Source organism: Corvus moneduloides, chromosome Z (assembly GCF_009650955.1).
Source record: "Corvus moneduloides isolate bCorMon1 chromosome Z, bCorMon1.pri, whole genome shotgun sequence".
In the NCBI taxonomy this organism is placed as follows: Eukaryota; Metazoa; Chordata; class Aves; order Passeriformes; family Corvidae; genus Corvus; species Corvus moneduloides.
In genome coordinates, this window is record NC_045511.1 from 35,931,711 (window position 1) to 35,958,175 (window position 26,465).

General features: G+C 38.0%; 1 long non-coding RNA gene and 1 pseudogene across 1 annotated transcript; both read right to left on the reverse strand.

Moving 5' to 3' along the window:
* Nucleotides 1–3,549: 3,549 nt before the first annotated feature.
* Nucleotides 3,550–22,128, reverse strand: LOC116438613. Its single transcript, XR_004237839.1, has 3 exons — nucleotides 21,988–22,128; nucleotides 12,007–12,085; nucleotides 3,550–8,708 (listed from the first exon to the last, which is right to left on the reverse strand). It is a non-coding gene; the product is annotated as an uncharacterized LOC116438613 (long non-coding RNA).
* A 3,674-nt stretch (nucleotides 22,129–25,802) lies between these two features.
* On the reverse strand, nucleotides 25,803–26,151 carry LOC116438269 (annotated as a pseudogene).
* Nucleotides 26,152–26,465: the final 314 nt, after the last annotated feature.

A 26,465-nucleotide genomic window follows, 5' to 3' on the forward strand; every position in this document is an offset into this window, starting at 1 on the left:
GGGGACAATCCCTGCCCTGGTCCTGCTGGCCACACTATTGCTGATACAGGCCAGGATGACATTGGCCTTCTTGGCCTCCTGGGCACAGCTGGCTCCTGTTCAGCTGCTGTTGCCCATCATCCCCAGGTCCTTTTCTGTCAGGCACCTCTACAGCCCCTCCACCCCCAGCCGGTAGAGCAGGACCCAACACTTGGCCTTGCTAAACCTCATACCACTGGCCTCTGCCCATCAATCCAGCCTGTCCAGGTTCCTCTGCAGAGCCTTCCCACCCTCCAGATAATCAACACTCACACCCAACTTGATCTACTCTGTGAACTTTCTGATGATGCACTCAATCCCCTCACCCAGACCATCAATGTAAGTATTAACCATCTGGACAGTTTTTAACCCAATGAAGAGCCATGGCTGCCAGCTTCTCCAGGAGAATGCTGTGTGAGACTGTATCAAAGGCTTTGCTGAAGTCCAGGTAGACAACATCCAAAGTCTTTCCCTTGTCCACAGGGTGTGTTACTGATTTATAAAAGGAGATCAGGTTTGTCAAGCAGGACTTGACACTTCCTAAACCCGTGCTAGCTGGGTGAGATCACCTGATCTTGCATTCTAGCAATCAATTCCTCTAAAATCCTTCTACCTTTTTTAACCATGTGCAAATTTATCTGTCTTCCATATATTGCTGATGTGGTAAGTGCATTGAAACTACATGCTTACATCAGTTAATATTTGGATGGTAAAATAACATTGAATTTAATTAAGTAAGACAGATACTGCCTGAGCCCTTTCAGCATGACCAAAACTTTTGTTCTATGCCTGTTATGAGACAGGGCTGTAATGGCTGAACATCAGCACAATATGCTGACATTCTTTCTGGTATCCTCACCTAGTTACAAAATGTGGAGAAATCTCAGGTGATTAGTGATAACTGAATAAACAAGGTTAACTTGAAGATAGAATTTTTGTTCATGTATCAGCTTGTTTTAGGTAGGTGATACAGTGTAGTGTTTTTTACTCTCAGCAGCCTTTTAGTAGCTTTGCAATCTCTGAAACAATGGGTTTCCATGGATACTAGCTTATTCCCCCATGTTCCTAATCAAAAGTGTCATATGATCCATATGCGTTTGCAAGTGTTTGCATTTCATACATGACTATTTGTAAAGCCCTCTTTTAGACACAGATTGCTTTCAACAGAAGTGCAGAAACATGTTTTCCATCCTAGAAGCAAAATAAAGCAATATCCTCAAGCGACAGAGGAAAACTGGATTATTATATTAAATGAGACCAATGAAACCTCTGGTATAAATGAAATCAAAATCTGTATCTAGTCTTCAGCTGGCAGACTAAGCTTGGAAACTCTTCCCCCAGTACATTCTGATTGTTTTGGACTGAAAAGTGCTTGATTTTCTTCTGAGATCCTATCTGGTTTCCTCCAAGTACAGAATTACTGTACTTTGGATTTTAACATCAGAGAGCTGATGTTGTAACCTATTTGTAACAGTAAATTGTCATAAAAAAAGAAAGAAACACACTCCCCCTCTCCCCACCCCAAATAAACCCACAACAACTTAGGCGTCTAAGAATCAGTTCTTGCTGTTACGTTTGTATTTTTCTTTTGGATATGGAAAAACCCACAGAATGTTTGAAAATGCTTTGTTAAGAATGGAAAGAAAAAAATAACGTATTTTGTAATAGCAATTAATTAATATCTGTAGTTCTCCTATGATCAGAAATATCTGTTATCATTAGAAAGTTTCAACTCACTAATATGAAGGCTGCCACAGCAAGTTCTTTCTGACAAGAATGGGCAAAATTATTGATGACAAGGTCACTGCTGCTCCTTAGGGAAGTCAGCTGTCCATTCTCAAACATCTCCATGTGTGTCCCAGCGTAGGTTTTCGTGTGGCCATGTGAAAAGCCAGATTGATAAATTGATCTGACTTAGAAAAAAAGTTTGGGAAAATAATAGATTTTGCATGGTGTTTTTCAGGTCTATAATTTTGTGATCTGGTGTGTTACTGTGCAAGTTCCTGTGCTGCCTAGCAGTGTATCATGTCAAAAAGGAGAAAGAGGAGTTTGTGAGACTTAGGTGGAAAAAAGTCTGATATACTGCAAAATTCTAATGAGGTGACTATTGAAGTCTATATAGCAGCCTTCAGAAATAAAAGGCATCATACTGCACTTGAAAAAAAAGCTGTTGTTTGCAAGCTAAAAAAAAGACATCCTGTTATATTAGCAGATTCTAAATTTAAGAACAGAAACTGAAAGCATATAATCTCTCTCTGCATAGATAACATTACATGATGAGAAGACACTATCTACAATTACACAGACATCAATTGCTTGCACTAATATATTCTCGCATTTTAGAGGTCTCTTGTTTGTCAGTTTTTCCCTCTTACACGAAAGCTGTTGCTGTAGCTTCATTATTTATACATAATTTTTTTTCTCAGTGTTCTTTGCCTATAATTACTTTTTGGCAAGCATGCCACTACAGGTAGAAATACATCAAACATGCATATGAGCAGAGTCCTTTGTGACTTGCAAATATAAGTATTGGAATATTAATACATTTTTTGAATGTAAGCTCTGTTAAGGAATGATCTTTACAAACACACAAATTTCTTTCTTTTTAAAACATCTCTATTTCCTTCATGTTGTCTGTTCATCAGTCAGAGTAGAATAGTCCTCTCAGCTTCAGTGGATTATATCCAAGCTTTGATTGGAAGGTGAATGCTCTTTGCTGAAATGTGAAGGCTGCCAAGGCTTCATGTAGTAAGACTGTTCTGTTCAGAATTTGCTGGTTGTCCATGCAAGTGAAAGAGCATATTGATCAGCACAGACACAGGGGGATGAAACTTCAGCATGAGAACAGAATGTAATGGGAAAACTTCGATTTATTATTTTTTCTAGGGTGAAGAGGGAAAGATACATAACTACATACATATAAAAAATCACTTGTTTATTGGAATCCAATGTGAATTTACTTGACTGCAAACTGATTAGCAGTATTTGGTGGTTGTCTCAATTAGAGGAGAATCTACATAATTTTGCCCTTCTTTCAAAAAACAGAAAGGTGCATGTATGTTAAACATGTAAGCAGAAAGCTTGTCTTGCTTGTTTATGTTTGGAAAATAGAAACTGTTGAAATTCTTGGATAAAATGGACAGCAGCAACTAAGTATGAAAAAATAAAGCTTCCTTCAATAGTATACAGTAACGTAGCACTGGGTTTAATAACTATCCTTGTTTGGTTTTTTTTCCATGCTAATCTTAAACTTCAGAGACTGTGTGAAAAATAAGAGAAACTCTACAGGACAATATATCGAAACCCCTTCAAACAACTATTTTTTATCTGGTCTCCAAACTGCAATGATTCTCACTTTTTCTGTGTGTGGCATGCCTAGTGTCCTGGTTTGAGACAAATTTGGAGGAATGTCCAAAATGAATGTCCTCTGATAGAAGGCAGGTTTCAGCCGTCCCTCCACCACCAGGCACACAAAAAAAATTCCTCAGAGGAAAGTGAAAAAAAAAGTTATTTATTTAGCAAGCAGGGGGCACGCAGGCACCAAAAAAAGAAGAATGAATAATGTTAAATAATAAAACCTCTTGCTGTGAAGAAAACCTGGGTACTTTCAGAGTTCTTTGTAGGTGATGGCTCTGTTCTCTCTGGAGCTGGGGTGCAGCTTGGGCCTCCCCAAGCCAGGGTGTAAGGCTTCCTGGTGATGTTCTGGTGTTGCTGAACAGTCCAGATGACAAGAAGAAGATGCCAAAGTCCCAGGAAACTCCTTGCTTCAGCTAGCGAACAAGAAGCTAGCTAAAAAACCAAGAGAATGTAACCCTCTTCCCTGCTGCAGAGAGCCCGGAGCTGACGAGAAGAGTGAGCAAATTATCTGTGTTTTTGAACACAGCCGCTGAAGAATTCTACTGCCTTGCACCCCCCTTTCAGGTCTGCCTTAAAGACACAGAAAGGCACAGGATTCATGTCTGGGCACAGAGCAGACGATAGGGGATACACCATCATAAAGTCACCACAGGACACCTAGGAAAGATTAACAAGTTTATTTCAAATGCTACACTTAAAATAAACATTTTCAGAACTCCCTAAGAAACTAGAACTTGCAAAAATGCCCAATGAATGGAAAGGCGTGAGTATACTAAATATATTTAGTATTTTGGAATTTTGAAAATTCATAGTTTTTTTTATCTGAACAGAAAGATCTTTTAGTCTCAAGATTTTTCTCAAATTTCATATTTGAACTCAGGTGTCAATCTATAGCTTCATAACAGAAGAAAAAAGAACTGATATCAAAATGCTCAAACAATGGGGACAATGGATAGAAGGGCAATGGAGTATTTGGGTTTATTTTTCTTAGACTTAAACTTTTATTGTACAATTCCCATTTTGTATTCCATGGATACTTCTGGTGGCTGAAAATACCAAAGAAATTTTCTTGATTTCAATCAGCAATGGCTGCTGAATCTTGGCTTTCCATCAATAAGTATTCTACAATGTTTTTGAAAGATCACATCAGATTATCTTGTCTTCATTGTTTCTCTATCAAGTTTTCCTCTTACATTAGCTTTAGACTTAGTCAATGGCACTGACTTCACATAATTTCCATTTTTGCCTATCATATGGGTTTGAAACCTTCCAGGCAAGAGTCATTTCTACAGGGGAACATATTTTGCTCTTATCAGGTTTAAATTGCTGAAGTTTCAAGCAGAGCTCTGAAGAAGACTGATCATTCACTCTAGTTCTCAGTTTTTCTCCGGAATTCTAGTGGTGAGTGAAAAACTCTTAAGTTACGCCTAATGTCAAAAACATAACAGACAAAGAGGATTGTGATTAGGACAGCAGCCTGAACCCAGCTGTAGCAAAGTACAAAAGGCATGTATGATTTAACATATATGGAATTTTTTTCACTGAACTCTAAATCTCAGTCTTATTGTAGTTGCTTGTGGGAATCCTTGAGACTTGAAAAAAAATGCCTGTCCTTAGCCAAATACTAGAAGTTGCTCAGCTGAGGTGGTGGAAAGCTGCTGCTTGACTTGCAGGATCTGTACCAACATGTTACTGCGCTAGAATATTTCATCTCCCTATGTTTCCATTGAGAAGGCAAGGCAAGGAACTTCTTTTGTGCTGAATAAAGAGAAGAAGGAAAGGAACTAGGTAGGTATCAGAACCCTTTTCAATTCTGTAATTCTTCAGGTAATCAGATGCTTTTGTACTTTCTTTCTCTACAGTGAAGTTTTTAGAGGAATTTTTTTGTCATTGATAAAGAATGAAATATGTTTTCATTACCAAAACAGATGTTTTAGTTAAGTTACTTGTTAAGTAACTGGAAAGATTTAGTCTCTTGTAATTCCTGCAATGGAACCTTAATCAAAGGATAAAGGACAAAATTTGTAAAAATAATAAAAATTTTAAAAAACCCCAAAGGAACTCTCACTATTCATTCTCTCATGTAAGCATGGAACACTGTCCTTGCTCTGAGAGGAACAGGTGAAAGGACTATTAAAAAAAAAAGAAAGAAAAAAAGAAAGAAAAAAAGGAGAGGGATTGTCTGAAAGCTGAGTGCATAGTTAATGCTTGATAAGTCTATGCTGGACTCCTTCTATGGCAGATAATGTTAGAAACAGAGGTTAACAACATTGAATCAAGCAGATTTAATGGCTCTTTCCATCCTTGCATATTCAGATCAGGACTGACAGATGTCAATAGAATTACAAGTATTTTTTTCTTAAATGCTGAGGGGTTTAAGAATATCAGGTGTTTCTAAGCAGAGTCCCTGCTTCATTTTCTGCAGATCAAGCCAGTCATTTGTTTCTGAAAGGAATGTCATAGGAGCTTTTCCTCAGCTAAGAGCTGCTGAGTCTATTAAAAGAACAGTTTTTTGAGAAGAGTGATTATTATGTGGGTATATTTAATAAACAGTGGGAATATAAACAGTCAAATTTCATTAGCTGATCAGTATTCTGATTAATATTCTTATGGATCACTTGTGAAAGAAAAAAAAGTGTTGCATATTGCTGCTGATACTGTGTTGGAATCACTTTCCTTTAAAACAAGACAATGGAAAGTGTTACACTCAGGAGGTATAGAAAAGTGGAAGTTTTAAGTAAGGAACCACTACTCCTGCTCTGGACTTCTTCATGTGAGTCAAGTCAGGTTTTACTGTATTTAAGGAATTAACTCCCAGTAAGATCAAATTAAATCAAACACATTTGAAAAAATCCTTTTCCTAATCCTGAGCTTATTCCATCTTCTTATCACTAAGGGATAAGCATTATGTAGTGAAAGTTTCATGAGGAGAGGAACATATTTAGATTGGTGCTCGAATGCAAAGAGATCAATTGCCCTTCATAGCTTACAAAAACAGGTGATACTTAGCAAAAATTTTTAACACAAGCTGTGACATAAACAAGAATGTAAATGATTTTATCACTTGAAATATGTGTGAAAGATAGTGATATTTTTTCTCTGCATCTCAAAGTATTAGTCTGCCACAAGGTTTAAAACCAGTTTAAGAGGCTGATAAGGAAAAGCTGTATCTCACGAACTGAATAGACTAATTTATTAGCATAGATAAAAATCACCTTTTCAAAAAGCCAGCTTCATAACCAAGTAAGAGGACGGCTACACCCAATGCGAGAGAGAAGTTTTACTTGCAACCTTTCTAAGAGGGAAACTGTCAATACTTTGCTTTAGAAGATACCCAAGCAGAGAGACAGGGAGAACTGCTGCTTGTGGAATACAGGTTAGCAGCTGATACCATGACTCATAAAATGTAGCTCTGGTGTAGTTTCTGCAACGAGGTTTTTGCCTGTAGATGTTAGATTATTCTTTTAAAAGGTTTGTGGCTGAGATCTTAAGTAACACCTACAATTTAGGTTATGTTCTTCAACTCTCCTTTCTGTATGCTTTCCTAGTTACTAACAGCAGTTCCATACTAGTGGCTCATCTTTTCAACATAGTTTTCTGTTGGTTTATTCTCAGTTCTTACAAAGGGCAATACTTTAGCATCTGTATGCCTTCTATGGAATAGGAAACAGATCTACAAGCAAAACAGTTGCACACACAGCAACTCTATTTCTAGATCCTGTGTTAATTTAAGGAACGAAGATTGAAGGAACACAACTGTAAAATGACCTTTAACTTTTCATGTATTGCATAATTTACCATGGTGGATTTGTCTTTGTCATTTTTTTTCCCAGTGTTTGAACTCTATGCATTCTCTTGTCCAATGACTACTGTAAAGTACTTAGGTAGCTACTAGGTCACTGAATAAAGGGCAGCAAATGTTCAGATGACTGCTCATCACCGTTTTGCTCCTGTGGTATTAAAATCTACAAGAGATTTTATCCAACACCATACTGGTTAAGAATACACAGAAGTCAGGGAAATAGCATTGGTTATAAATTGATTAAAGAAGGAAATACCATTGGAAGGTGAAAAGTCTCTCTGTGGTGTTTTTAACTTAAAGCTGTTTCTCTGCATGTGAGTTTCTGATTATCCTAGGGGGAAAGAAACTCCATATATCTTTTAAAATTAATTGGCTCAATGATTTTACTCAGTGATCACTTTAAGCCAAGATCATGCTTTTCTTTACACTGAATTCATAAATAATTCTGGTAAATCCACAGGCTGTGTCTTCTCTCCATTGTCCCCTCACTTTTCTACTAGTTAAAATCCTATGTTGCTGATTGTAGTTTAAGTCATAATACAAGACAATAAAGTATGTACGTGTGCAGTGTTTGCTTATATATGCATATTCTAAAAATAGCCTGTAAAATAGTGATGATCAGTTGTCTTGTGCCTCTTATTAGGAAGTTGGCAAAGTCATCAGTCACCAAGAATTTTGCCAAGGGTCCAAATGAAATAAACCTTACAGTTATTAAAATTACCTCAGTTTTTAATGCTGGCATTTGTATTGTTCTTCTCAAAGTACTCATAGATTAATTTAAAGCTGGGAAGAGTTGAATGGAAATATCTTGAGATTTAAAAAAAAATCTTTGTTAATGTACTAATAAAAAAAATGTGCTATGCAAACAAAACCTAGAAGCCTTAAAACTAATAAAAAATACTGGTTCAGTAGCTTTACTGCAGGTTAGTAAAATAACAGCCTGTGAAAACACTCAGACTTGTTTTATGATGAATAAAATGAAGAGGTAGAGAGGTAGAGACAACTAAGAAATTAATGAACACACATATATACTTAAATGAACAAAAACATTCAGGTAACATTATTTCCTTAAGCTGTTTCCTTAATACCGTCCCTCCAGCTCTCCTGGTTTGGCTGATTTATTGTCGGAACAACCCTAAGAATAATTTTGCTTGGAATTCTAGCCAAATTACAATCTGATAAGACCCCTGAATGAACTTGAGATCATTCACTCTAGATCTGCCTTGGATCCTCATGTGACATTGTGCTGCAGTTCACTTGGCACATTGCTTGTACTGATTTTCAGGAGGAAGTCTAGCAGCTGACATCCATCTACATCTTTGGTGGGGAACATTTTCCAGAAGCAATGGAACTCTTGAGAAATATTCACACTTTGTTGGTGGTGGATTGGTTTTTCATTTATATAATTAAATAAGGCATTAAAACCAGTGTGAGATTTTCACTGACAAGTGTGTTTCTTCTGTCAAGAGAACTGTTTCGTAGCTTACTTATCTCCTATGTCACCTCTGTGTGAGTGGAATTTCTTTACCAGCTAGAAGAAATAAAACAAACATACTGATTAAAACATACTGTGCAGGTAACAGCACACTAAAATAATGTTGCAAGAACATTAATGCTGTGAAGAGGAAGTGTTATCACACAATTCATTCTGATATTAGAGTGTCTGCTACAGTGATGCTGCATACCTACAGAAGTGCTAATACTGCCTGCAGCCAAATGGATATTTTAAGTGGCTGTCAGATCAATATATTGAACTGCTCAATTAGATGACCTCATCAGCCCAGTAAGGACAAAATTAAAGTGTCACTGCAGGTGACTATATCTCCTTCAACAATAGGAGCAGAATGTTCCTGTTGTTAAGAGTCTTTGCAAATATTTACAACCCATAACCCTGTATTTCCTGAGTCAGACCTTGCCACTGTGGTTAAAACAATTAACATGAACATTCTTGCTAACATTCAAGTTGTACTTCTGCTATTTTGAAAGGTCCTTTCAGTTCAGTGTGTTTGAGCAATCTCTGCTCTGCCTCACAGATTTTGGTCAGAAGATGAGTTTGGGGATACTTCTCAGCATAATTTACCCTTAGCCAAAAATCTACAAGACTTGTTTTGTCTACACCTGCCACACCCAGCTGCAAATATTTCTTTTGTATTATACCCTTTTCTTGTTGCACTGAAATTTGGGCCTAATCAGTGGATGTACAGAGTTGCTGGTGCTGTCAGATTTTTGACAACACTTCTCTGACAGTTATAGATTAATCAGATTATTTCAAGTTGTTTACATTTTAAATGTAAGAATTTTAATGAGTTAGTATTGTTACACCAATTATTAAGATCATGTGCCCCCATTTGTTGCCAGTTATTGTGTTTTAAAGTAAAATCAAAAGACTGATGATTCAGGTAAAACTGGATTTTACTATTGTTTTGCAGATAGCACTGCAAAATAAAATAATTGAAAATCTTAAAGTTAGTATTTTAGGGAGATGAAAGACATAAGATGGACTCTGATAACAAACATGGCTGTGGGAGAAAAATTGTATAGGAGAATTATATACTGAAATATTTTTTTATATTCTTTAACATTTTGCTATATGCTCTATTTTGACATACTGTATTATAATAGAGTATGTTTTTATATATAATAAAATAACATATATTTTGTGTATAGAAAAATAAAAAAGCATTCTATGTACTTAAATAATTTTTATATTTTTATATGATACATTAATATATTTTTCTCAGTTTCTAAAATTATAACCACCAGAAAGCAATTCTTACTTATTGCATGAATCCCATACAAATTTGAAAAAGAGAAATAGTAATTTATCTGTAAATAAATTCATCATATGAAATGCACTGTTATTATGGTTGATTTAAATTATTTCCATTATATATTATTTACTACAAATTTGTATTTTTATCATGTACATTAATTACAAGTATTATAATGATAACATGAGCATTAGTAAGAGCTGCTAATATTGAGGGTAGCAGAAGCTATCTACAAGTAGTTGTGTGTAAAGATTTTATTCTGTACCTTATTCTGGGAAGAAAGTTGTTGATCATATCTTTTGACTTATTTTTGTATTGCTTACAGATCAAAAGCTGGTCTAAATAAACTCTTTAAGAAGAGTGTATCAAAAGTAAAGGAGAACTGCACAATGATTTCTCAAAAGACTTGTAAATAGTTAGTGCTTAAGATACATCAGTTTTAGCCTGGATTTCAGATTGGAATCTCCAGGAACAGCTACAGGAGTGTGAACAGGAAAACAGAAGTGTCATTATGATGTAATTTTAAGCATCCCAGAAGGAGGATCCGCTTGTAGTTCAGGATTGGCTCGGTAGACAGACATTTATTCCTAGCCTTGCCTTAAACTTGTTATATAATCTAAAATGTTCTGTGGAGGACAGCTTTTTATCAGTGGAGTTTATTGCATATGAATACTCAACATTGGAGACACTCAAAACTAAGTTTCATCTAAAATACTGGCCTTTGCCAGTAATTTCCTTTTTAAATTAATCCTGTGTTAAAATAAGTTTATGGATATCACAGAAATGCAAATCCTCTATTTATTCTTTTTGATTGAACAGCAGATTTAACCAAAATGTAGGGGTTTGAATTCTGAAAACACTGCTAGCCAAGGTTTGTTTTTCTTCCAGGATTTATTTTCCATCTTCTTCATCATTTGATGGGTTACCTTACCATACCTCTTTTTCCTTCTGACCTAATTTCTTTTAAAGCAGTGAATTTTGCCCAAGATTTCAGATTCTCAGGGCCAAGCCATAGGAGGGGCTCTGAGCAATCTAAAAACCTTTGTGCCTCTGCACTCTTAATGCGCAGCCATCCTTTAACAGGGGCCCTGAAAAGTTTGAAAAGCATCAAATTTTATTGTTTCCCTTGTGGGGATGTTTTGCATTCAAGTAGTAAATTTGGTATTTTTTCTGGATGGATCAGATGTATTGCACAGTTATGTGCGAATGTGTAACATCTAAAACTAGATCTGGCTCTTAACCACAAATGTTGGATGCAAACTTTATACTGTTTGTCAACACATTGTGAAACCTACTGCAGCTATGGGTATCAAATCATCAGTCCTGAGTCTTTGTACAGAGCACTTAAAAAACTGCCCACATGTCAGAGTAGTCAAGACTGGGCAGGCAGAATGAAAGGGAAGTCTGGCATAAGGCGAGAGTAGCAAGTTGCAAACCCCTGGGTCTTGCCTCAGCTGTTTACATAGATGAAATTTACTCTTTCATGTAGAAGAGTCAAAGAGATCTATGAGGAAATAAAAATAATCTGGACTTTGTGTAGAATGGAACTTTATGAAAGAGCCCAGAGGAGGTCAACAAGTCAATTAGAGGGATGGAGCAGATTTCCTAAGAGAAAAAGCGAAGAGAATTGGTGTTGTTCAGACTGGAATGGAAAAGGCTTTACGGTGGCCTAACTGAAGCTTTCCAGTAACTGATGGGAGCCTACGGGAAAGATGTAGAGAGACTATTTACAACGGCAGGGTCCGGACAAGGGGTAGTTTATAAATTGAAAGACAGTAGGTTTAGATGAGATATTAGAAAAAAATTCTTTACTATGAGTGTGGTGAGGCACTAGAACAGGTTGGCTGAAGAATCTGGAGATGCCCCATCACTGGAAGTGTTCAAGGCCAGGTTGGATGGAGCTTTGAGCAATCTGGTCTAGTGGAAGGTGTCCCAGTCCATGGCAGTGGGTTTGGAACTAGATGATCTTAAAGGTGCTTTCCAACCCAGGCCATTCTATGATTCTACAGTATCTTGTGATAGATTCTGTTTTCCCTAGGGTACATTAACACATCTTACTTAGCATATTGTGCCAGTTGAAGTTAACACGATAGATCTAGCAACTTCCCTTGCAATACTGAAAGCCCTTGAGATACAGCTGGGGAAAAAAAAAGAAAGAAAGAGTTAGGTGTGATTTCTCCCTTTTTCCTTCTCTGGAGTTCATTGGATAAATGTCACTGCTGTGCCTCCCTGTCAGTGGCAAAATCAAATAATCAGTTACCAGAAATTCACTGACTTGTCCATAAATAGCTGTGAATGTTTGTGACACAGCTGCATGCCACTCAAAAGTCCATTCAATGGAACAGAGCATGGTTTGTTCTAAGCTTCAGCTGGAGAAATTCTGTCACTGCAGTGGGAGAGCACCCCTTTGAATTTGGGAAGTTCATCCATGCAGGCATCTTGAAATTATTTTGCAGCCTTCTTCTCTGAAGGCCAAAGCTTCATTAAACCTTGTTAGTTTATTACTAGTGGAACTCCTCAATGACAAGTGCTGCAAACTGAAGGATTTTTCATTTTACTTTGATAGCAGGTGTATTTTTATAAATTGAAGCAGACAGCAATAGGACCTTTGAAACAGGAACATAACCAGTATGCATTTTGTAGGTCCCTTGATATGAGACCCTGAGCTGTCTTCTCCCCTGGTGGGAGACCAGGTAAAAACCAACATTTTGTTAAAGCATAGATTAATCTTCTTAAGGAATGAAAATGGCATAGCTAACACAGCTGGTAATTGTCTGTGAAGTATGTGTTCTTGTTTATAAGCATGGTTATTTCATAGAAACAAAATGTGGACCAGAATATTAAAAAGAATCCATTGCATTTTTCTTATATCTGAAGGTTATTACTCTTAGCGCAATCTATTTAGATACTATACATAATACTCTCCAAAAAACCAAAATAACGTGAGCAAATAAAGTAATTTTCTGGAGATGTCAAGGAACTCAGTCATTTATTTTCTCCATGTAATTTCCATGATTAACTTTTCTGCACTTTTCTGAAGGATGCAAAATAAAGGTGTAAGTGAGAAAATTTACTTCAGTTTGCCAAATTTTATATTTTGTACATTAGTTGGGATTTATTTTCCAATTACATTGAAAACATATTTATCTTCCATTTTGATGACTAACACAAAAAAAGAAAAGAAAGTCCGTATGAAAGAAAATGTAGCTCTAATGTCATGATATATATGGGTTACTTTTTCAAGATTTCATTTCTCAAGTAATTCAAGATGGGTATGCGTAACTTAGATCATTATGTTTTTCTAACTTAATTTAAATAAGCAATTATTAGGTTTTCTGAACTATTCATGGCTCTTGTTTCCAGATAATTAACTGTCACACATAGTTCAGATTCCTTTTATGCAAAATGTGTATTCTTAACCAGGAGTACCTGAGGACATTTTCAAGATGAATACAAGCTTTTCATGCTTACATTTATCATTGATGAGTAAGTTACGGAGGCTCATGCTGTGAACGAGAGATTTAGATATCTCTGTATAGGATCAGATAATACTGATATTTGAAACTAACAATAAAATAGCCTGACAACAATCATTCATGCAGTACAAATATCCATAAGGCTAGATATTTTTAACAATATTTAACTAGAAATTCTTGGCAAGAATTGTCCTTAAGGGGAAAAAAAAAGCAAAACACCACCAAATCTTTCAAATAATTTTCTCTTAGTAGCATACAGGTTTTGAGTGGTGCTTGAGAGAAACAGAGACAATAATGAAGTTACAGATTTCATTACTGTGACTGTTTGTCCCTTTATGAAAAGAAAATTAAAAATAGTTGAGTTCTCTTGCCTTGGGTCCTGAACCTCTCACTGACACATGAGAAAGCTGAGGTTACTCAAAAATATGAGTCATTTAAATGTAGGTGAAGCAGAAATAAGAAAATAGTTTCATATAACCATGGGACTGAAACATTTTTTAGTTTGTTCTGTAGTTTCCAGCAGGTGCAATTTGTCACTTCAGTTCTAAGCTGGTGTAATTGAAATGGCTAGAATCATACTGATAAAAGTAGCAATGACTGTATTGTCAATTGTGTGCAGTCTTCTTAAAACTTCTTCAACTGTGAAAGTGATCTTTGAGAAAACTCTGCCTATGTTGTCTATTTCATTTGAAAAGATTCTTGACAAAAAAGAAAACACTGAAATTAAAACAGGATTTCTGTCTTCAGGGCCTGTTGAAAAAAAGTGAGGGAGGCTTTTCATTACTTTATGTCTTATGCAAAAATATGCCAAGTAAGTTGGGTAGTGCTGGTAATTTGGCAGCTATGTGCTACCTGATACTCATTGTACCTGAATGATAAGATGGACATTTGAAATTCAAATTCAATTTTTAATTTGAGTGGAGATAAATGAATGTCTGGAATATTGATTTTATGTATCATTAATGCATCTTTAAAAATTATTGAAGATAAAAAGTAGTGGAAAACTGATACAATTTTTAGAAGGCAACATAGATCACATGCATTTTCCTACTGAAATAGAAGACAAAACATACAATTATTTGGTATTCAAGCATAAGATACACACAGCAGGTTGCCTTGTTTTGATAATTTTTTGCCTTCTTTTGCTATTTCAATTAATATTATGTGAACTTTCACGTTCAGCATCAGAAATAAACAACTAAACTGGGTAAAATTAAATGGACTATTGCAGCACGCTTGGGTGAACTTCAAATTCCTTTATAGCTGTGGTTCTAAAGCCTTTGCACCCAAAACCTCAAAGGGAGGACATTATATTGGATGGCAGTGGTAGTCCCTGATGTGGTAATAAAATGATACTCTGATAGACAGCTGTAGGAAATCAGTCCTACAGCCATGAGATAGGCCATGAGGTGTGTGGCTAAGAGTTCACCCTTGTCATGATGTCATGCTGAGGAAGTGATAGGCTGTCAGGTGGAGGGTGGATGACCTTTATCACTGCAATCAATCAGGGAGAAGAGGGAGTGATGGTAAGGCGTAATGGTCCTGTTCAGTCCTTATGTAAGACTCACAGTCTGTAAATCTGTTACTCTTTATACATCTCTTTTACACACAAGTTGGCTTTCCCCACCCCCTTTATGATGGCAATGACAGAATACTGGACTAGAGTCACATCTCCAATTCTCCCAAAAGTATAAATTGGCATCTAAAATTCTCAGTGGTAGAGAATGAGAATACAGCTACCTTAGAGACAAATGGATGGATTTACTTCTCTCACCTCTGCAAAGCAGGGGTGAGTCTTTGGTAATATTTGTACCTCCGACCATGCTGAAGTGTACCTGGGAACACCTGTACATAGCACTATACATTTATGTTTTGCAGCTCTAGTGAATTTATTACCAGCAATATAAAAGAATCTATAATCTGTTGCTCCAATAAACTACACTGCTAGTAAATCTGTGTTTGTGAAAGTTCTTATTGAACTCAACCAGACGTAGTGTTGAAATGGTTAACTGCAGTACTGGTGAATTTGTGATTGTGAATGAGACCAATCTAATGATGTAACCCACACTATTGCTGCAGCTGGGAACACAACCAGCATTGCAGTGCCGAGTTGGTTATAATCAGGAATAATGCTCAGTCGCATCCAGCCCCTTTGATTTCTGAGGGCCAGCTGGAAAGCAAGGTTTTGGAGGGTTTATTCTGCCAAACTGTGGTACTCTTAACACAACAGTAGCCATACAGAATTCTGCACTGAATCTTACATCCCAAGTTCTAAAGTAAGGAGGACTGTGATTTTCATTGTCAACTTTCATACACAATCTGTAGTCAGCTCCATACTGCCAGTCATGGCAGGATGCAAATTACATGACTGCTGTACACTGGGCTGCTTTTCCAAGACAACATTCCTCTTTACCTTTAACTGCTTTTGAGACCATGCATTTCTGATAGATTATATTTCTAAGATGTTCCTTAGTGAGAGTGTCAGCATATTCTACTTTATTCTTGATCTAGGACCATTGAATAATGATTATTGAACATGTTGCCTGATGAAAATGCATCTCTACACAGCAGCAGCTCATTAAGAGAATATATGTGCATATAATGCTTTTGCATCTATGTTGTTAATGTAAGTCTAATTGTTACAATGTTACTGGTATACTGTAAGATTTCATCAATTTGCTAGATTTTCTTCAGATGGCAGCTACATCTTCCCTTTAACCTTCATTTGAAACCCAGCAAACATGACAGGACAGAAAAAAAGCCTTATTTTATGGGGCATACCATTTAAGAAATTTGGAGACGTCCCTGTTTTAATCATAGATATTTTACTTGGCAAGAAATATTTGCAATTAGCACAGTTTTGGCATGAGTATAAACAGCAATGTTAACCTACATGCCATCTAAAAGAAGTATGAGTCATTATCCATAGGTTTAAATTTCCTTTATGATGCTTCTAGTAGACAAGAAAGAAAATACCTCGAGACAGCTGTGGGAAATCAGGGATTTTTTAGTGCTGTTTTGTTCAGAATGGAGAAGACAAGGCTTCAGGAAGAATTCATTGCATCCTTCTAGCACCTAAACAGGGCTTATAAAAAGGAACGAAAGGGACTTTTTATACTGGGAGAGACTGACAAAAAAACAGCAACAGTTTTAAACTGGAAAAGGGTGCGTTTAGAATAGGTGTTGGTAAGAAATTCTTTACTGTGAGGGCGGTGAGGTAGTGGAACAGGTTGCCCAGAGAAGTTGTGGATGTTCCATCCCTGGAAGTGTTCAAAGCCAGGTTGGATGAAGCTCTAGCAATCAGGTCTAGTGGAAGGTGTCCCTGCCCTTGGCAAGTGTGTTGATACGAGATGATCTTTAGGATCCCTTTCAACCCAAATAGTTCTATGATTTTATGACTTAAGTTTTGGTACTAGAAGTGTGATAGTTGAAAACTGAAGAAATAACAGAAGTGTATATGTGTAAAAGTAATAGTGATTGCCTGGGTATTTATGACTGTACAGCATAATTTTGTCCTGCAGATTGCATACACACTTTGAACTCCAAGCAGAAAACTCTACACTTACCTTCAAAACTATATACCCCAGCCTAGAGGAAGCATATGTTTCATACATGTGTATATACTTTGCCATTTAGAACATACAGCTAATTTCAGTGCTCTTGCACTTTCTCTGTCAGATTCTCTACTGAATAACATATTCCTGTCTGGGAGGAGATGCATGGCCACACTGGAAATATGTTTCTGTATGTAAGTATGGCTGGTATTATGCAATATAAAGACAAGGAAAATGAATGTGTTCGTAAGTTAACTTCTATTTCTTCCCAAGTCTTCCTGTCTTCTCTGACCTGATGTGCCTTTATTAGAGAAATAAGCTACAGTTGACTTGTTATACTGATGCGTCAATATCACAGCCTTCAAACTCACAGTCTTTTTCTTCTGATAAAAGTCTAGTGAGCTACTTTGAGTTATTTTTGTTCTCCTATCCCATCACAGTGGTCTGGAAATCAGGAATGAAAGAGTCATTTTACTTGTTGCCTCTTTACAATAAAACAAAAATGTTATCTCCTATTTCCTCAGGGACAAGACAGTTCAATCTCTGTTTTGTAAAAAAAAGTAAAAGGAGCAACTGCAAGGTTAATGTTCTAACAGATGCATAATAAAGATAAAGGCGTGGAAAGAATCTTTCAGAAGGTATCTACTGAGAGAAAGACATTATATTGCTAGCTATATGTGCTGAAAATTGTTGCAGAAAGGGAATTGGCCCAGTGATGTGAATCCCAGCTATGCCTATGTTACGATCTCATTTAAACTCAGAAAAGCAAAGCAAGCCAAGTCTCTGTGCATAAACTGGAAAGAACTTGGAAGGTTCAAAATATTCCCAGAAATGAGACTAAAACCAAATGAGGTTAGATGTTGATGCCAAAAAATGGACGTATTTTATTTAACAGTAAAAGAGGCAAAGAGAAGGGAAGAGAAAAGAAAGAGAGAAAGAAATGGAGAAAAGAAGTGGGGGGGGGGAGGGGGGTAGGGAGACAGGGAGCAGTGACAGGGGTTAGGTGGAAGCACATCACCCATCCAAGGGTACCAACGACATCTCGTTGCTCCCCTCCATCTGGTCTGCTGGTGGTAAGGGTCCCCCATCACCGCCGTGACCACACCGCCACATGCTACGCCATGCCGCCACACGCCAAAGACTACAGAATCCTGTGGATTAATATACACTTTGGGCCAGGTGGGAACACCCACGTGTCTCCCTTTGCAGGGGCTGGCTTGACACTGTCCCTTGCAACACTGAGGGTCTGTTGCATCATCTCTGGTGCAGGGTCTGGGGACCTGTAGTGGTTTGGTCCAAAATACTCATTACTGTTTATCTGCTGTGAGATAAGAATTAGGAGAAATGCAAAACAGGCACCAAACTTGAAAGAATATAAAGAAGTTTATTAACAGACCTAAAAGAAGAAAAAAATTATACCACCTTCAGAACTCTCCTCCTCCCCTCACCTTCCTCCCTTCTCCCACTGACAATGTGAAAAGACAACCCTTAAGATGTTCAGTCTGTTTACCACTTCCAAAATAACCTTGTTCAGTCCGTTTAGGAAGAGAAGTCTCTTCTTGCTCATGCTATGAAAACATTATCACAACGAGACAGCCGCCCACTTCCAAATATCGTTCAGTCCATTTAGGAAGAGGAGTCTCTCTGCCTGCGTGTGAGTCCTTTCCCCCGACTTGCAGCTTTTCCCGCAACTGCTTTCGAGGGTCCACTCTTGAAGTTTTTTGGGGTACAATTTTAAGGTTGAGCCATTCAGAAACAAAAACAGAGGCCCTTCTCCTTCCCTGGGAGCAAAGGGTCTTCATCATCTTCATCTTTAGGACTATCTCTGGGAGCATCTCTAGGAACTGAGGTTTTCTCCTTTCCCATTTGGAGCAAAAGTCCTCATCTGGTTCATCTCTCCCTGTCCAAACTTCTCATGAAATTACAGCTGCGTCAGCATCTGCCTATCTCAGCGCAGGTGCTTCTGCTCACGAGTTGAACACTCCACCCCCCATATCTTCATGAAATTACAACAGGATACTCTGGTATATCATAGCTTCACAAAAGAATTTCAGCTTTAAGCATCTCCTCTCTCTCTTCCTTCAGATTTTCAGCTCTTCACAGCAATAAAAAGGGTTAATCTCACCTCGGCCTTGCAGCTTTGCAGCTGGAATGTTGAATTTTTCTTATCGCAGTGGAGAGGGGGGAGAGCCGAGCCACTCCGGCTGCCCACAGCAAGGCAGTGGGGGGGGTTCCATGGCTGGAACAGGTCCATGGCTTCAGGATGGCCGTGGCCCGGCCCAGCCTGGCCCAAGCAGGGCCTGGCCGGGCCCACTGGCCCCCACACGGGCCCTGCAGCCACCTGTCCCAGCACCGGAAACGAGAGAGAGCTTGGAGGGGGAGTTTGCCTATTCTTAAATGTGGATCACAGAGGTGATCACAACTTTAAGTGGCTTAGAGAATTGTCCATATTCAAACTGGCCAGCTGATAGGTTCTATCAGTTCCCAGAGGAAACTGTAAGCACCCCTTAGCAAGGACGTCCCTTCCGGGACTATGCTTGCTAACCTATGACAGGACCCCTTTGAGGGGGGCCCCCGTGATGGGCCATGTCACCCCTTCTGCTGTGGATAAGCTTCTGACCACAGGCTTTTCCAAGATACCCAAAGCCTCTCCTCTCTCCGCCCTTTGGTGGAGGGTCTGTTCGAGCCTGGCAGCTGATAGCCCTGAGGCTGTGGTCTCTACCTTGGAGGTGTTAAGCCTGAGTTTTGTGAATGTCCCCAGCCCTGAGTTGTTACTTTATCTTATCTTCATCAGCGAGCAGTGTAAGGCCTCACTCAGGGCCCCATCCAGGGGGCTGTAGTCTTCTCTGCAGCTTTTGTAATACAGTTTTAAAAGTACTTTAAGAAAATATTTATGCCATAAATTATAATATTTCAGTCTCTGACAGCCTATTCCTGGTATTGATTTCATATGTAATGCTTGATAGGTGCATTAGGTCAAGGACATGGAGTAGCCCTATTTTCTGCATTCTAAGTTTTTAAAATCAGGTCTGTTCAAATGAGAGTTAGTTGAAAACAGAAGCAGTAGAAGTATGCTTATAGTCACTGTGGGGTTTTTTGCTGATGCTGTGCCTGGAGTTCAAAAGCACTGCTGGATACACAGAATACTTGCCCGAAGATGGTGTACACTATGCTTCATTATGTTTACATGAAAATATTGGACAGTTGGGATCCACTGTACCGTAGGTGAATGAATGCCCAGTATGGAGCCAAGGGAGTTGCGCGGCAGAGTACTTTTGTAAATTTAAGAAGTAACTGTAAGACAATAGGTTGTAGGAACATTTTAGTCTATATAATAGTTTAAGAATGATGTAATGCTTAAAATAATTTTTAGAAGATGTAAAAAACCCTCATATAAATGCTATACAATATTATTGGAGTGTGCCAAGAGCTCATTGAAAATAATCTAGATAAATTTTTTCCTAAAATATCTGCGTATAGTCTCTCATAGCTTTTCTGTATTTTGAATGCATCACATGCACTGTTTGACCTATGCACTTAGTTCTGAGAAGTCCCTCTTATTTTTTGGTCCACTCAAGATTTGTTAACTGTATTTGCTAGGTGAATACAGGAAGATTCTTAGATACATTCTTTTAGTCATGTTTTAGGATAGAAATACGAAAGAAATTGCAGCACCAAATTTGCATCCCTCTCTCTTTTAAATTCTTAAGTTGAAGAGACATTCTAAAATGGACAAGAAATTTAGGACCTAGTGGAATGTATTTTACAACGGAAGAAATATATATTTGAACTCACTACAATATTTTCTGTTCTAAACAGAACGGAGCCAAACAGGCTCCTAAAGTGGAAATATTAGAGGTTTTATGAGCTAATTGCATACCAAAGGTCACATTTGTGCCAAAATTTCTATTGGAATTGTACATGGCTTTCAGGGTCACATACGTATTTATATTTAAAACTACCTTGAAGAATGTGGAGAGAAGAGAGAAAACAAGATAATTAGACTGCAAAATTCCTGTCAAAATCTTTGAAGCAGAACCTAAGATGTAAGATGAAATGGACAAGTTATTACTTTCATTTTGAGTGGTAGTGAAGGGGTACTTGCTGTCTCTTCAGTATTTTAATAGGAAGAGAAGTAGTATGAAACTATTTCCTTTCTTGCAGAGGTTTCTGTGCGACAGAACTAGCTTTTGAGTGAGGAGCTCTTACAGAACTACAGTAGAAACAGTATTAAAATTGTATGAAAGCCAGGAATCTGGTCAGATGCACTGTTGAAGAACCATAGAAATTTATTTGTGGATAACACACATCACTTATCAGTCACCTTTTTGAGAATTACATTAATTTTCTGGGATTAAATGTGTAGCTACATACTGAACTCTGCATACTGCATCTGAGATTGCTTGCAAGTGAACCAGACATAGCTTTGCTCAGAGATTTCTTGTAACCTGAGTAAAACTTTCTCTTTCCACAGTATTTGAACAGATTTTTTTTAAATGAAAACTCTCTGGTTTTGACCATGTTACAAATGGACATAACATTTTAAAAAATCCAGTCTACCAAGTAGTAATAAGTTACCTGATCATTGCAGGCAGGGGCAGGCTTTTTATTCAGATTTTCCATTTTGAGTAAAAAAGTGGATTTCGAGTTAACTTGCATACTATTCCTTTGTATCATTAGTATGATTCCTCATACAGATCTTTGCTGGAAACAGTGCTTTTTGGAATGACCTAAATAGATATGTACTGATAACCTCTCTCCGCTACCAAAATTATATAATAAAAGTTAATTAGTGAATTTAGCAATAACTTCTTCAATTAAGAGGAAATAGATATATAATAAACATGCTATGAGCACATTTGAAAAAAAACCTCCAAGTCTAACTTCTGTAGTTGGAAAATTTGAAATTTCTCAGAAAATAATATCAGGGTGACTAAATTAGTGGTTTTTAAATCCTTTTGTAATATGATGTTCCTATTATTATAAAAAGGAAATTTAATTGAACTCACTTTACTTGAGGGTAACTTGTGGGAGTGCAGGTAGCTCCAGCTACTCTTCCTCCTGAGAACTCAAGACAACCAGCTGTTGTGGTTAGCAACCCAAGTTTAGCATGTAACTTCAGCCATCGTGAGAACCCATGATTCCCTTGTTTTGTCTTTTGTATGTTTCCCCCAACTGGTCGATATTTTGCCTCTCTTGTTTTATGTATGAAGTTATGTATATTCATTTTCCTTCTTTAATATGTATTAGTTCTAGAAAGTTCTTTCTTCCTCGACGTCCCATTGGATCCTTCCCTGAGTCCCTCCTATGTGTTACTCCCATTGGTTCCCTTCCTGTCAATCCCACCTGCTTGTCTTTATCCCATTGGCTGAGATCCCTTTCCCCACCTATTCTGTACCCAGTATAAGATCCCTGGACCCTCCCACCAATTGGCCTCTTCGTCCCTGTCTTTCCATGGGAATAAACCTGCGTGGAACACATAGGGAGAGTGCCCTCTCTTTACTTCTTTGCCTTTGCCTGCGTGCCTGCCTGACAGCGACAGGAAGATACAGCCCCTTTTGGGTGAGGAGCTCTACCCCTTTTTCATTGTGTGTTGGGCACTGAGTGTCACCTTCCAGAGGGGTTTCAGCATTGACCTCCGGGCTTCTTTGTGTCGGCACGCGAGGGGTAAAACCCCCTTCCGCCAGCTCACAGCGGCTGAAAACCCCTCCAGTAACTTGCACAACAAACTGGTTAATTTCTGATCTTCTGGCAAAACATACATGACTTTGATTTTATTCCAGAATTTTTCAAAAGGTTGAAAGGTCCCCCTCCCCTCCACCTCCTCTCTCCTTCCCGTCTCCCTCCTCCCCTTTCTCTACTCCTCCTCTTCTCCCCCCTTCTTAAAAATATTGTCACCGAGGTGCTACCGCTGCCACTGATGGCTCAGTTTTGGCCGGCAGTGGGTCTGTCTTGTAGTTGGCAGGTACTGGCTCTGTCAGACGTGGGTGCAGCTTCTGGTATCTTCTCAAGAATCCACCCCTGTAGTCTCCCTGCTACCAGAGCTTTGCCGTGTAAACCAAATGCAAGGATGACAAACAGGGCCCTGGGTAGAAGCACAGTTTTACCAAACAGAGTGAGAGGACAAGAAAAGAACATGTTGCACTTTCTCAGAGAAACTCCCTATGATTTGGGATTTGGCTAGGTCTAATTTTTTAGATGTATTAAATAATTAAATGGCAAATTTACTTTTTAATATCAAGGATTTTCCTACACATATTAGAACATATCTAAAGCAACTGTTATTTCTGATGTAAATAATATAGCAATAAATTAATGAGTAAAATCCATTCTTTCTCGTTTTTCTTTAGTCCCTTCAAAGTGTCTCAGACAATTTTTAACTGCTATAAACCATAGCTTGAAAAAACTTTTCCACAGAAAGACATCATTCTGTCTTTATCTCTGAAAGCAATCTCAAAGGCTGATATAAAAGAGATTTTGAACCAACTGCTACCTTAACAAGTGCATCAAACAGACTTATTTACTGTTTCCCTCTGTGCTTACAATTTAGAATTTGATTTTACATTTCTTCATGAAATAAGACTGCAATCACATGTTGTGCACCTTAAACAAAACTGCATTCAAAGTGAATAAATCAAGTAAGCTATGTAGCTTCTTTAGAAAGAAAGCAGATAAAGGACAGAAGAGGAAGAACTGCTACAGTTTCCAAACCAAAGCAAAAATCCAGTGAGTAGCTACATTATTTCACTTTTACCATTAATGAGATAGTAAGTTTCAAACCATCAGCATAACTTGTGGTGAGGCAGTTTCAATCACATTCTTTTCAGGCCAAAAATTGCTGCCTTTCCAATCCAGTCTTTTACACCTCTTTTACCTGAAAACTAGGAGACAGGTCTCATGAGGGCAGCTGTTACCTGAGGCTGATAAAGAAGAATGCAAAAGCCAAACAGCACCAGAGCAAGGCAGATTAATAAGAATAATTTATCCATGTTCCAACAATTCCAAACCAAGAATTTATGGCATTGGTGCTCATTACTCCCTACTTAATAGATACTTGCATTTAAAACGACATATTCACATCAGTATGACTTAGCTTCTTCCCCAGTCAAATCAGGAATGCATCTATACTTCTGGAATACATACCAATTCATTCAGGGAAAGGTTCAATTCTGAAATGAGCTTCTTATTTAGGCCATTAAAAAGCCATCTGCTTCAGTAATTAGTCTTAATTATATTCCAAGTGGACACCAAAACTCTTTTAAATAGAATTTGTTTGCATAAAATAAGTATGTGAACCAGGCTGGTATCCAGGCAATATCTTCCAAAGCTTGATTATCGTTACAGTGATTTTTTCCGTTACATCTAGTTGGAAACTCTTTTGTTTCAATTTATGACCATAGGCATTCATTTTATATCTCAATAAAAATGATCCCCTGCTTCTTAGTAACCTCATCATAAGCATAGGAAGACAGCTTTTAGGTGCCTATAAGCATTTCCTTCTGTGGGACATTCACAAGTCCATTCCCCTCAGGTTCTGTCCAGAGGGCACATACTACAACCTTAGACAATACTTGTTGCTCTTCACTGAACTTAACCCAGCTTGTCTGTCTCTTTCTTATATGTGGGATGGGGGAAGAAATCCCATTGTATTCCACATAACACTAACGAGTGTTGAATAAAGAAAAGTCCACCAGGTTCACCAGGTCGTCTAAAGCAGAGCTGCTTCCTAGCTAGCCAGTTCTCAGTCTACACCATTGGGTGGGATTAGCCTGTCCCACACACAAGACTTTGCATTCGTCTTTATTAAATTCAGTGAGCTTCTTGGTGATCTGTCCTCGTCACTTGGCAGTAGCTCTGCCTTTTAGTTTTGTTGAATCTCAGTCTGGTGTCATTTGCGTGCTTGAAAAGGGTTTGTTACAACTCCTCCTGTGAGTCAGTCATAAATATGTCAGACAGAACCCTAAGGTTTTATGTTGCAGAACAGAATGGGTTAAACATAGACAGTGTGGCTGACATGTTAAAAATGGTACAGCAGGAGCTATGAGAAAGATGCAGAAAGAAGGAATTGCAAAAATCACTTCCCTTTGCACAGAACAGAACATCCTGTTGAAGAATGCAGAACATCCTGCAGCAAGATGAGTGCACAAAAGAAAAAGTAACATTATAGCTTGCTATGCATTAGCTAGCACGTAGACAGAACAAACAGAAATTGTTGTGCAGAAGCCTAAACAATATAAATATCTGTGCCTCTTTTCAATAAACCTCCTTGCATCATCGATGCTTGGTCTGTGTGTGTTCAATTGCTGTCAGTTTTACAATTGTAGCCAGCCTTCAGCTACAGTCACTTAAAACAGTCACTTAAAATTTACCTCCTGAGACTTACAACTCACCAAATTTTTCACTAATCTAGCAGACCATTCCACTGGGGGTGATGTCTGTTCTTGAATAATAAGGTGCTGTGAGAGATGGTGTGCTAAAGTCAAAATGAATTGCATCCAAATCTCCACAGAAGTCAATTAGGTTGTACAAACGTGTTCTGCACTTGGTACATATAAGTTAACTATTGAATGTATCATAGAATCACAGAATTTCTCAAGTTGGAAGGCACCCATAAGGATCATCAACTTCAGCTCCTCCTTGCAGAAGGATGACTACACAAACTTTTATACTGTAAAGGTTTTACTTTGATTTTAAATATCCCAAATTTTTAATTGCTATAATACATAAGAATAATAGTATTTAATACATAAGAAAAATAGTATTGTGCTAAGAACTGTACAGAAGAAAATGTGAAAGATGCTGCATAATGTATCTGCTGAATCTCCTATGAGCCAAAGCTTTGGATTTCAGTTTTTGTCACTGGATTCCAATAGTCTTTTGCTTCATTTGCTTTTGTTGCTAAGTAAGGTGATCTTCCTTTATAGGGATGATTCAAAATCATTTTTCTGTGGCCTGTTCTGATTTTGGCCCTGCCAGTACATGGACTTAAACTAACACTAGCTTCTTACCCAGTCATTTTCTGTTCAAATCCTCCTTTATAGTACAGTGAAAGACTAGAGGTCAAAATCCTCTTTACTGTCCCTGTAATCACCTTCTCCAATGTTTTCCAAAGGTGGAAAGCATAATGACCTGCAACTGCACCAGTTGCAAATCCATGTCCAACTGCTGTCATGGTTCTGGTCAGCTGTCAGTGCAGCATGGCTGGGTCCCAGACGGCTCCCACAGGGACACTTGGCATAGTATAGGCCTTCAGAGGAGGAGGCTGTGACTCCTTCCATGATGAAAGGGAGAAGGGGATATGTAGTTCGTATGTTATCTACTTTCAGAATTATTTCAGTCAGCACACTCAGAACCCCACTCCTCCAAATTTGTATCATCTGGTCATACCAACTTGAGTTTTCTCAAGAGTATCCTGACTCAGTTTTCTTCTACTGGTATTTTCTCCTTCTGCCCGGTGCACATGCTTGAGACATCCTTTAGCTCTTGT